This window comes from Pelophylax lessonae (genome assembly GCF_965119305.1).
Source record: "Pelophylax lessonae genome assembly, chromosome: 4".
NCBI classification, from domain to species: domain Eukaryota; kingdom Metazoa; phylum Chordata; class Amphibia; order Anura; family Ranidae; genus Pelophylax; species Pelophylax lessonae.
In genome coordinates this window covers 625,787,478-625,800,889 of record NC_138771.1, presented here as the reverse complement: position 1 = coordinate 625,800,889, position 13,412 = coordinate 625,787,478, and the positions used below count along the sequence as shown (strand labels likewise).

Below are 13,412 nucleotides of genomic sequence, written 5' to 3'. Positions count from 1 at the left end.
GGTGAACTCACTCACAAGGGTTTGGATTAGGATCCCAACATTCTTGAGCTTATCCCTACTGAAGACCCAGACTGCTGCGCTCAGTGTCAGAATAGTGATCTGCCTCTCTAGCTTGCTGCTGACAAAGGGCAGAAAAAAACAGACGCTCTCATTTGCATAATTGTTCTGTTGGCAACCCAAAGTAGTAAAGCCGGAGAGTAAAACTGGATACACACTATACAATTGTCTATAGATTTTTTTCCTTTAGATTTAAGCTGGATACACACTATACAACTTTTGTTGTTGGATTTCCTTTAGATTTACCTTTTCTATGTAGTGCAAGGGCCTTCCTGATTGCATACAAATATAAAGTGTTTAGATTTGACCTCATATTATATGATTTTGGTAAATCTAAAGGAAAAAACCTAAAGACAATTGTATAGTGTGTATGGCCCATTACCAAAATCATATAATATAAGGTCAAACCTAAACACTTTATATTTGTATGCAATCAGGCAGGCCCTTGCACTACATAGAAAAGGTAAATCTAAAGGAAATCCAACAACAAAAATTGTATAGTGTGTATCCAGCTTAAGTATGACCACAGGTAGCCAGCATTTTAGAGGGAAAGGTCAGCCTACAAATGTCCGGTGCTGCGAGGAAGGCAGAATTGCTAACCACCGGGCCACTGTGCTCAGTACATAGATACAATGTTATCTTCTCTTCTTTTTCTGGGAGATGTTTCCTCTGAATACATAATGATAACATGCTGAAATACAAGGTCCTGTTTCTTGGCTGCACCGAGATATCTTGACCACTGGGTGGCACTATGCTAGTAATTGCATTGTAAGATTCTTTCAGGATCCACTTCTGCTAATGATGATTCAGTGGAAATATTCACAAGTTTTTTTTTTTTTTTTCTGGCATGTTCTAAAGAACTTAGTTTTGTTGAAAATTAACAGAAAATTTGAATTTATGATGTCCCGGTCATGTCTGCAGAGGAGCTGAAGCTTTGCCATGGGCCAGAGATCAGTTTGGGCAAAGGTTACTCGTCACCTATATTATACTGTCATTCCTTTCCTCTATTTTATTACCCTTTCTTTCTATTCAAAGGAATATATATATATATATATATATATATATATATATACTTGCCAACCCTGACTGTACTTGCTAGCCTTGCAGGGTTCAGCTCATTGCAGCCTCGGGAGAATAGCTGTGCCTTGTAATTTCATGTTAACCACTTAAGCCCCGGAAGATTTTACCCCCTTCCTGACCAGGGCCTATTTTGCGATTCGGCACTGCGTGAATTTAATGGACAATTGCGCGGTCGTGCGACGCTGTACCCAAACTAATTTGACGTCCTTTTTTTCCCACAAACAGAGCTTTCTTTTGGTGGTATTTGATCACCTGTGCGATTTTTTTACTTTTTGCACTATAAACAAAAAAACAGCGTAAATTTTGCAATAATAACAATATTTTTCACATTTTTTTTTTATATGAAATTCCCCCCCAAAAAAAGTAAAAATCAAAACGTTTTAACATTTTGGGCCAATTGTTTTTTTTTTTACCATATATTTGGTAAAAAAAATCGCAAAAAGCGTATTTTGATTGGTTTGCGCAAAAGTTATCGCATTTACTAACAAAGGGAAAGATTTTTGTCATTTTTGGTGTTTTTTTTTTTTAAACGCGTAATGGCGGCGATCTGCGATTTTTTTTTTTTTTTTTTTTTTTTTGCAGGACTGCGACATTGCGGCGGACAGATCGGACCCTTGACTGACATTTTTGACACTTTTGGGGTTACCAGTGACATTACTACAGTAATCAGTGCTATAAATATGCACTGTTACTGTAAAATTACACTGGCAGTGAAGGGGTTAACTTTTTTTGAGAGGGAGGGGTTATGTGTGTCCCTAGGGGCGTGTTTCTAACTGTGATTGGCTGTGGCTTGAGGTGTAGGAACAGTGATCAATGGTCTTACCTAGTAGAACCGTATGATCACTATTCATACACAGGGGAGAATGACAGGCGGCTTGTTTACATCAGCCGCCTGCCTTTCTCCCGCTCTAACGGACGATCGCGAGTGACCGGCGGACATCGGGTCCGCTGGGCACACGCGCGGGGGGGGGGGGGGGGGGTTCGTGACCGCGCGTGAGAGCGCCTCCGGCGGCCCGCGCTCGCTCCCTAGACCCTCACAGGCTAGCAACGTAGCCCTACGTCGCTTTGCCTGTGAGGGGCTGACCGCCGACGTAAATAGTCGTGCGGCGGTCGGCAAGAGGTTAAAGGAAGAAAAGTATGATAGAAGCCATCCCCTTCTGAAAACACTTGTTGCCTGGCTGCTGGGTCGCTGCACTGGGATAAGTTTGCCACTCACCCAGGGTTGAGGATTTTCTCCCCTTCTCTAAGTTCTGTTTAACTACTTCCTGACCGATGTACGTACATCCGTATCTTACAACACCCCTCACATTTTTGTAAATATTTTATTATATTTTTTGTTATTCTTTGCTACAATGTAAAGTAGTGAGTGTACAGCTTGTATAACAGTGTAAATTTGCTGTCCCCTCAAAATAACTCAACACACAGCCAATAATGTCTAAACCGCTGGCAACAAAAGTGAGTACACCCCTAAGTGACTGTCCAAATTTTGGCCCAAAGTGTCAATATTTTGTGTGGCCACCATTATTTTCCAGCACTACCTTAACCCTCTTGGGCATGGAGTTCACCAGAGCTTCACAGGTTGCCACTGGAGTCCTCTTCCACTCCTCCATGATGACATCACAGAGCTGGTGGATGTTAGAGACCTTGCGCTCCTCCACCTTCCGTTTGAGGATGCCCCACAGATGCTCAATAGTGTTTAGGTCTGGAGACATGCTTGGCCAGTCCATCACCTTTACACTCAGCTTCTTTAGCAAGGCAGTGGTCATCTTGGAGGCATGTTTGGGGTGGTTATTAAGTTGGAATACTGCCCTGCAGCCCAGTCTCCGAAGGGAGGGGTTCATGCTTTGCTTCAGTATGTCACAGTACATGTTGGCATTTATGGTTCCCCCAATGAACTGTAGCTCCCCAGTGCCGGCAGCACTCATTCAGCCCCTGACCATGACACTCCCACCACCATGCATGACTGTAGGCAGGACACACTTGTCTTTGTATTCCTCACCTGGTTGCCACCACACACGCTTGACACCATCTGAACCAAATAAGTTTATCTTGGTCTCATCAGACCACAGGACATGGTTCCAGTAATCCATGTCCTTAGTCTGCTTGTCTTCAGCAAATTTTTTGCAGGATTTCTTGTGCATCATCTTTAGAAGAGGCTTCCTTCTGGGACGACAGCCATGCAGACCAATTTTATGCAGTGTGCGGCGTATGGTCTGAGCACTGACAGGCTGACCCCCCACTCCTTCAACCTCTGCAGCAATGCTGGCAGCACTCATATGTCTATTTCCCAAAGACAACCTCTGGATATGATGCTGAGCACATGCACTCAATTTCTTTCGACCATAGCGAGGCCTGTTCTGAGTGGAACCTGTCCTGTGAAACCGCTGTATGGTCTTGGCCACCGTGCTGCAGCTCAGTTTCAGGGTCTTGGCAATCTTCTTATAGCCTAGGCCATCTTTATGTAAAGCAACAATTCTTTTTTCAGATTCTCAGAGAGTTCTTTGCCATGAGGTGCCATGGTTTACTTCCAGTGGCCAGTATGAGAGAGTGAGAGCGATAACACCAAATTTAACACACCTGCTCCCCATTCACAGCTGAGACCTTGTATCGCTAACGAGTCACATGACACTGTGGAGGGAAAATGGCTAATTGGCCCCAATTTGGACATTTCCACTTATGGGTGTACTCACTTTTGTTGCCAGCGGTTTAGACATTAATGAATGTGTGTTGAGTTATTTTGAGGGGACAGCGAATTTACACTGTTATACAAGCTGTACACTCACTACTTTACATTGTAGCAAAGTGTCATTTCTTCAGTGTTGTCACGTGAAAAGATATAATAAAATATTTACAGAAATGTGAGGGGTGTACTCACTTTTGTGAGATACTGTATATAAACACTCTGTCAGCAAGTGGTTATCACAGGATCATGGCTGCAAAATCAAATGTTCTCAGGTTATATTCTCTGCCGATTGAAATTTGTTTATTGAGGGAACACAGCACCATTTCCTAACTAGGCATCCAGCTGACACCATCCACCTCTGAACTATATGAGGCTAATTTCCCACCTCTACTCCGTAACATAGAACATGATATGAAGCAGATAAACAAAGCACAATTATCCTGGCTAGGTAAAATGGCTGCATTTAAGATGCAGCTTCTTCCCAAACTATTATATTTTTTCCGCACCCTCCCAATATCACTACCATCTAGTTTCTTTGCGAAATGTAATACCCTTCTTAGGACTTTGATATGGTCTGGCAAAAGACCGAGAATAGCCCTTAAAACGCTGGTGAGCAAGAGAACCCACGGAGGCGTGGGGCTCCCCAACATCCCCTTCTATCATACCACCTCACTCCTTGACCAAATGCAATATTGGCTACAGGAACCACCTGACAAACTTTGGGTTTTCATGGAGAGATCCCTACTAGTGCACCAGGATCTAGGGGCACTATTAGCTGCCTCATCCTTGTCCTCCTCGACCCACCGCATCCATCATCCTACTATTACGGCCACACTAACTGCCTGGTGATCCTTACTGTCCATTCGCCATCAGACCCTTGAAAGGCATAACTTAGATATTCCATTGGGGGCTTATGAATGGATCATTCCATCCTTCTCGACATTAGATTGGAAAAAGAATGGCCACAACTATTGGCTCAGCATTAAGGAAAGCTCTCTTCCCACAGATTGCTTTAAAACCGCACAAATTTGCCTTTTTCACAAAACTAACAAACTTGCCTTCCAGTTATCCATCCCTGCTACGGCATGGGACTTCCTTAGGGGCCACGCTATATCTGACACACAGGGCATATCTTTTTTTTTACAACTTGTATATGAACATCCAAGCACCTTCATTGGGCCCAAGTAGGACTAAATGGGAATCTGAATTCCAATTGACCTTTACAGATTCACAATGGCATAAGGCCATCACGGTCAACTATAAACTGTCTAAATGTATTGATCATTGGGAACAATTTCGGAAAATATATCATGGATGGTACTTAATGCCCCATAGGCTGTCTAAAATCTATCCCTCCTCCAGTGCGTTGTGTTGGAGACGGTGCAATAAGGTAGGAACACTGTATCATATCCTTTGGGATTGCACCCTTCTTCAACCCTTTTGGAAGGAAGTCGAGGTTTTGCTTGGAGTTTTTCTGGGCACAACCTTCTCTATCTGGCTGGCTTTGGCACTTTAGAACTTGGGAATAGATCCGATCCCTCCAAAGTACCAGACTATAGTACTCCACATCTTGTTTGCTGCTAGATTGACCATCACTCACCATTGGAAGTCACCAAAAATTCAGGAAATTAGTTCACGGGTAAACACACAATGTCATTTTGAGAAGTTACTAGCTGTTAAAGATCATAGAATGCCTATCTACCTAATGCCGCTCCTGGTCCCAAGCCCAGTTAGCCTGCTTTGATTTACAACCAAAGAGTATCCCCTTTATTTTACCTTTCATGTATTCTCTGTTAGTGTCACAAATAACATCTTGTAGAACTATGTACATGTCAGTCTAATATATGGTGGTCCACGTATGTTTAGCTGTCGGAGGGTCTACCCCCCCAACTGGACACAGTGTGTACCCATTTGGGGTGTTCAGGGGGGTTGGGGTGGCCCTATTAGAGAATGGCCATCAGCGACCCCATCTTATAAGTATTAATGCTATTCGTATATTTAGATTGCTTAATGCTGTAATGGCTTATCTACATGGGCATGAAGTTAGATTACATAACTGCACCTATGTACTACTGGCCATAATATCAATGTTTTATGAGTTTGCTTTCCTCTGTTATTATTATGATTTCCTTCCTCTGTTATTATTATGATTTACTTTCCCTGTTTGTTACTATTTGAAATAATCTTAATAAAAACTATTTAACAAGAAATTTGTTTATTGAGTAGGTGTGAATGGTGGCCACTAGGTGGCGCTGAGGAGCATACTTATTTCATATGATATTTATAGCCATCTAGTAATACGTTGAATTGTAAGATTTAAAAAAGGATTAAAAGGATTTCAGGGTCCACTTCTTTTAACAATGATTCAGTGTAAATATTCATGAGTTTTTTTTTTTTTTTTTTTTTTTTTTTTCCTTTGGCATGTTCTGAAAAAAGTTAGTTTGTTGAAAATCAACAGAAAACTTGGGTATCCTAGGAAATAAGTATGCTCTTCAGCTCCACCTAGTGGCCATAATGCAGTATTTTTCCCATTCTCTAATGCACTGTTAACACTCGATCTGCAGAGAATATAGCACGAGAACATTCGATTTTGCTTCTTTTGCACAGAATGAATTTACATGCTGTTCCGATGAATGAACAACTATGAAAAGTTTTTATGAATACAACCCACAGCGTTTATGAGGGAGATTTACTAAAACTGGTGCAGCTGTGCACGGTAGCCAATCAGCTGTTCACTTCAGCTTGTTCAATTGAGCTTTGGCAATAAATCCTGGAAGCTGATTGGTTTCTTCTTTCCAGAGCTGCATCAGATTTTGCATGCTTCAGTTTTCGTAAATCCCCTCCCATAAATGTTACAAGCACGCTGTGTCCTGCCCTAACACATTATAAAAAAAAAAAAAAATAGCATAGCTGTTCATCCATCCAAACTGCACGCAAATTCATTCTGTGCAAATGGGGCGAAATGCAAGGTTCTTAGGCTATATTCTTTACAGATCGAATGTTACTTATTACAAAAGAAATAGTGTGAATGGAGAAAATACCACATTATGGCCACTAGGTGGAGCTGAAGTGCATACTTATTTCCTATGGTGCTCAAAGCCATCTAGTGGCCACCATTCACACTTTGTTATTAATGAATAACCTTCAATCAGCAGAGAAAATTGTCTGAGAACATTCGGTTTTGCAGCCAGGAAGCATACGTTTGTCTTATGATACTCAGCGCCATGTAGTGGCCATAATGTGGGAAACTGTCAACACCTTGTTATCAATGAATAACCTTGGATCTGCGTAGAATATCCACTTGCTGACTGCCCAACAGGGAAAATATGTCATTACTTTGATGTTTAATACCAGAGTTATGGCTGCAGCTGGATGTCATAACCCAGGTATCCGTTTTTTCAGGTGCCGGTCTTTCTTATTGTGGTCTGAGCAGTGAATTCCCTGCTGGATCATTTGTAGAAGTGGCAGTGAGTATTCTAAAAACTGCTGATCTACTGGGATTTTCAGACACAACCATCTCTCGGGTTTACAGAGAATGGTGGGAAAAAGAGAAAATATCCAGTGAGCGGCAGTTGTGTGGAGGAAAATGCCTCGTAGAGGTCAGAGGAGAATGGGCAGACTGGTTGGAGATGATAGAAAGGCGACTAACTCAAATAACCACTCGATACAACCATGGTATGCAGAGTACCATCTCTGGACGCACATTCAGATAGAAGGGTCAGAATTTGGCGTAAAGAACATGAAAGCATGGATCCATCCTGCCTTGTATCAACGATTCAGGCTGGTGGTGGTGTAATGGTGTGGGGGATATTTTATTGGCCCACTTTTGCCCCTTAGTATCAGTTGAGCATCATTTAGCCACTTGCCTACTGGGTACCTAAACCCCCCTTGCTGCCCAGGCCAATTTTCAGCGCTGACGCACTTTGAATGACAATTGCGCAGTCATGCAACACTGTACCCAAATTACATTTTTATAATTTTATCATTTTTTTCAAACAAATAGAGCTTTCTTTTGGTGGTATTTAATCACTACTGGGGTTTTTATTTTTTGCTGAACAAACAAAAAAAAAGACCGAAAATTTTGAAAACAAAACAGTTTTTAGAGTTTGTTATAAACTTTTGCAAACAGGTGATTTTTCTCCTTCATTGATGTGCACTGATGAGGCAGCATTGATAGGCTGCACTGATAGGCACTGATAAGGAGGCACTGGTGGACACTGATAAGGCGGCATTGGGTGGCGCTGATAGGTGGCACTGAAAGACACTAATAGGTGGCACTCATGGGCACTGATAGGTGGCATTGATTGGCACTGGTAGGTGACACTGGTGGGCAGCACTGATGATGGGGCACTAGTTGGCACTGATAGGTGGCACTGGTGGGCACTGGTAGGTGGCAATGACCTGCACTGGTAGGTGGCACAGTTGGGCACACAGGAGGCAGAAGTCTTTTCCTCTTCGGGACCGATGTCCCTCTGACAGCAGCTGGCGATTGGCTTTTTTTTTCTCTAGCGTGAGGGAAAAAAAAGCAGATTACCGGCTCTGTTTACATTAACGTGATCAGCTGCCATTGGCAGGGAGCGCGCAGGCAGCTCATGCACGGGAGGACGTAAATGAATGCCCTCCCCGCAATTTAGGCCTGCGCTGTAGCCGTCTTTCGGAACAGGTTAAACACCACGGCCTACCTGAGTATTGTTGCTGACCATGCCCATCCCTTTATGACTACAGTGTACCCAGGGGTCAACTCCTGTGGAAAAAAAGTGTGGGAACTCACCCAAGATTACCACCCCCACCTCAAAAATTAAAAAAAGTGTGTGTTTGTGTATATATACCTTTTGAGGAGCGAGGGCCACTTTAGTGACATGGTAACCGGTTGCGGGCCACAATGAGCGGAGTGGGCAGATCAGAGGGTCCATGTCAGCATATGCAGATCAGACACGGACACAGCCTGCTCTACTCTATGGGCCCTTCAATCTGATCTGCCCAGACAGAAGGGGACAGATCCTATTCTGTTTTTTTAAGTGGATTGAATTGGGTTCCTGCAGGTATCGCTGGCTGCTGCTGTCCCCGAGGTGGGTATGGCTGGTGGCTGTTAACTGGCTGTCCTCCAGGGCTGGTACTGCTGGCGGATACTGCTGGCTTGTACTGCTGGTGGATACTGATAATGGGTACTGCTGCCTGGTACTGCTGGGTGGCTACTGTTGGCTGGTACTGGTGGTGGGTACTGCTGGCGGGTACTGGTGGCTGGTACTGCTAGGTGACTACTGCTGGCGGGTACTAGTGAGTACTGCTGGTGGGTACTAGTGGTGGGCACTGCTGGTGGGTACTGCTGGCTGGTACTGCTGGTGGGTAATGCTGGCGGGTACTGCTGGTGGGTAATTCTGGCAGGTACTGCTAGTGGGTACTGCTGGCTGGTACTGTTGGCTTGTACTGCTAGTGGGTACTGCTGGCTGGTACTGGTGGTGGCTACTGCTGACTGGTACTGCTGGCTGGTACTGGTGGCGGGTACTGCTGTTGGGTACTAAGGTTGGTTACGTATACTTTGAGTTGCAAACTTCCCTCTCTATTTCTCCTCTATCTCTCACCCCTCTCTATTCTTTCTTTCTTCTCTCTCTCTCACTTGTTCTTTTCTCCCCCCGTCCCTCACTCTCTTTCCATCTGTTTCTTTATGTCGCTCTATTTCCATCTCTCTCTCTCTCTCTCTCTCTCTCTCTGTATATGTATATATATATATATATATATATATATATCTTGTTTTGCTTCTGTCACAGGCGGAGGCGAAGTAAATTTGCCATACTCTGCCTGTGACAGGAGCTGACACTATACAGGAAGAATCGGCTCTGCTTCCTCTAGTGCCGGCTCCTTTCCTCACTCTGTGCTCGGGAATGGCGGGTCAAGAACCCGCAATCTGGGCTTACTGGCCCGCCATCCCAGAGCAGGAGATGGAACCAGGAGCTGGGATCATGTCGGAGGGACTAGCTGCTAACGGGAGCGGCGTTCCTGCTGTAGAAAAAGTACAGGAACGCCGTTCCCATACGTTCCCCCAGGACTCGAGCCCTGAGTGTACCCATCTTCTGATGGCTCCTTCAAGCAGGATAATGTCGCAAAGCTCAAATCATCTCACCACTGGTTTCTTCACCATGACAATGAGGTCACTGTACTCGAATGGCCTCCACACTCACCACATCTCATCCAATGTAGCACCATTGGGATGTGGTGGAACGGGAGAGTCGCATCATGGATGTGCAGCCGACAAATCTGCAGCAACTGCATGATGCTCTCATGTTACTATGGACCAAAATCTCTGAGGAATGTTTCCAACACCTTGCAGAATCTATGTCATGAAGATTGAAGGTTGGCCATACATGTTCAATTCTCTTGTACAATTTTCCTTTAGATTTACCAAAAAACATATAATATGAGGTCAAATCTAAACAACTTTCAATTGTATCCAATTAGGCAGGTCCTTGCACTACATAGTTTAAGGTAAATGTAGAGGAAAATTGTACAAGAGAATTGAACATGTATGGCCAGCCTAAGGCAGTTCTGAAGGCAAAAAGGGGGTCCAACCCGGTACCAGCAAGGTGTGCCTAATAAAGTGACCGATTCGTGTATGCGCCAAAGTAGCTCATGTAGCTTTTTGAGCTATGAGCCTTGCACATTTTTTTTTTTTTTTTTTTTTTTTTTAGGCGTTTATCTGCGTGAAAAAAAACATCCGCTTGCTGCGTTTATAAATAAATGACACCACAAGCACAACGGGCGTTTTTCGCACATTTCGTAAATGCATACAAAAATGCACAATTTTGCACTCATTTACAAACCACTCTGGTGTGAATGGCGTCTAACCCTTGGCTCACCCCTGTGTGAAGAACAGCCCATTCATTTCAATGGGCCGCCCTACCTGCGAGAAACACAGGGGAAGAAAAAGTCCCCGACCCTATTGTAAAATTGTGCTGCACCCAAACGCATGGTGCTGCGGCACCAGGAGTGCACTAAGGGTGCCATTAAGAACCATTGCATGTCTGCTTAACCGCTTGCCGACTGCCGCACGACTATTTACTGCGGCAGTCAGCCCCTCACAGGCAAAGCGATGTAGTACTATGTCGCTAGCCTGTGAGGGTCTAGAGAGCGAGCGCGCGCCCCCGCGCGGTCACGGACCCCCCCCCCCCCGCGCGTGTGACCGGCAGACCCGATGTCCGCCAGTCACTCGGCGATCGTCGGTGCAGAGGGAGAAAGGCAGGCGACTGATGTAAACAAAGCCGCCTGTCATTCTCCCCTGTGTAGGTATATTGATCATACGGTTCTACTATGTAGGACCGTTGATCACTGTTCCTACACCTCAAGCCACATCCAATCACAGTAAGAATCACGCCCCTAGGGACACACATAACCCCTCCCTCTCAAAAGTTAACCCCTTCCCTGCCAGTGTAATTTTACAGTAACAGTGCATATGTATAGCACTGATTACTGTAGAAATGTCACTGGTAACCCCAAAAGTGTCAAAAATGTCAGTCAAGGGTCCGATCTGTCCGCCACAATGCCGCAGTACCGCAATAAAAATCGCAGATCGCCGCCATTACTCGTTAAAAAAAAAACAACAAAAATGACAAACATCTTTCCCTTTGTTAGTAAACGCGATAACCAATCAAAATACGCTTTTTGCGATTTTTTTTTTTTTTACCAAACATATGTAGCATAAAACAAATTGGCCGAAAATGTTAAAACATTTTGATTTTTACATTTTTTTGGGGGGGAATTTCATATAAAAAAATGGGAAAAATATTGTTATTTTTGCAAAATTGTCGCTCTTTTTTTGTTTATAGCGCATGATCAAAAAATCGCACAGGTGATCAAATACCACCAAAAGAAAGCGCTGTTTGTGGGAAAAAAAGGACGCCAAATTCGTCGCAGGGCCGCGCAATTGTCCATTAAAGTCACGCAGTGCCGAATCGCAAAATAGGCCCTGGTCAGGAAGGGGGTAAAATCTTCCGGGGCTTAAGTGGTTAAGAGCAGCGAGTTTCTGTGCGTGTTGAAAATGCGTGATTCTGCACGTGTTCCCGACATGCATTGTATTATGCCCTCTAATCCCTCCTGTATTGAACTGTATTGTAACTGTATTGTCTTCCCTCACATTGTAAAGCGCTGCGCAAACTGTTGGCGCTATATAAATCCTGTATAATAATGAAAACCTAATCTCTCCAACCAATCTGGATCCGATCCCTTGCTCTAAATAGTATCCGGTAGATCTAAAGCATATTGTACAGTCACAATGTAACGTGCCTGAGGAGCGTTAGGTCCCTTTAAGATTTAAAGGGTCATGTTGCATAACATGGGAAGAGTTGACGTCCTGCAGATTGAGCCCAGGACTACGACTCCCAGAGTGCCTTGCAGCAGAATAGCTGACTTCCTTTCATGGCTGCAGCCAATAGGAAGCCTGCATGTGACTCTGCTGCGTGCAAAAGTCATGCCAGGGCTGGAGTTGTCATGAGCAGCGAAGATTTCCCCCTACGGTCCAGAGATCATCAGGACGGGTTCAGGTCAGTATCATTTGTTTGTTCTCAGTTTATAAATAAAGTTTTTCCTCCAGGGGATGTCAGTAAATAACTTTTCTATTTAGTTTTGATACAAATGTTTGCAGTGGGAGTCGTTGCAACTTTGTATAATATTGTATCACACAGATAAAACTATTAGATTCCATTCACACCTCAGCGTATCGTTTTCAGGCTCCATTCACATATAGGCGCTTCGGATCGCGGGCAGAATTGCTGCGATTCTGCTCATGATTCCGAATCATTGCAAGTTGCGGGACGCCCGAGCGATCCCCGTGACTTGCAATGGCACCCCAAATGCAGTGCGATTTTGCCACGCTTATCGCCTGACGCCTGAGCGATTCCTGTAACTTGCAATGGCAACCCCAAATGCAGCGCGATTTTGCCACGTTTGTCGCCTGACGCTCGAGTGATTCCTGTGACTTGCAATGGCAACTCCAAATGCAGCGCGATTTTGCCACGTTTGTCGCCTGACGCCCAAGGGATTCCCGTGACTTGCAATGGCAACCCCAAACCCAGCACGATTTTGCCACGATTGTCGACTGACGCCCGAGCGATTCCCATGACTTGCAATGGCAACCCCAAACGCAGCGCGATTTTTCCACAATTGTCACCTGACGCCCGAGGGATTCCCGTGACTTGCAATGGCAACCCCAAATGCAGCGCGATTTTGCCACGTTTTTCGCTTGACGCCCGAGGGATTCCCGTGACTTGCAATGGCACCCCCAAACGCAGCGCAATTTTGCCACGTTTGTCGCCTGACGCACGAGCGATTCCCGTGGCTTGCAATGGCAACCCCAAACATGGCATGATTTTGCCACGATTGTCACCCGACGAATCACAGGAAAATGGCGCAAACAGAATCATGGGACGCCTGTTGCCCGAAAAAAAAAAAAATACAAGAACTTCTTTTCGGCATCAGCCGTCCCGCGATTCTGTTTGCATGATTTTCTTGCGATTCGTCGGGCAACAATCGCGGCAAAATCGCACCGCGTTTGGGGTGCCAGTGCAAGTCACGGGAAATGCTCGGGTGTCCCATGACTTGC

At 44.7% G+C, this 13,412-nt stretch overlaps 1 protein-coding gene across 4 annotated transcripts in view; it reads left to right on the top strand.

Annotated features, from left to right (window-relative positions):
- The first annotated feature begins 12,224 nt into the window (after positions 1-12,224).
- Positions 12,225-13,412, top strand: part of LOC309552372 (uncharacterized protein) — a 46,794-nt gene continuing 45,606 nt past the window's right edge. For all 4 annotated transcript variants that reach the window (XM_082253304.1, XM_082253303.1, XM_082253302.1 and 1 more), the window contains exon 1: positions 12,225-12,354. The gene's annotated coding sequence lies outside the window, so the exon portion shown is untranslated. The remainder of the gene's footprint in view (positions 12,355-13,412) is intronic.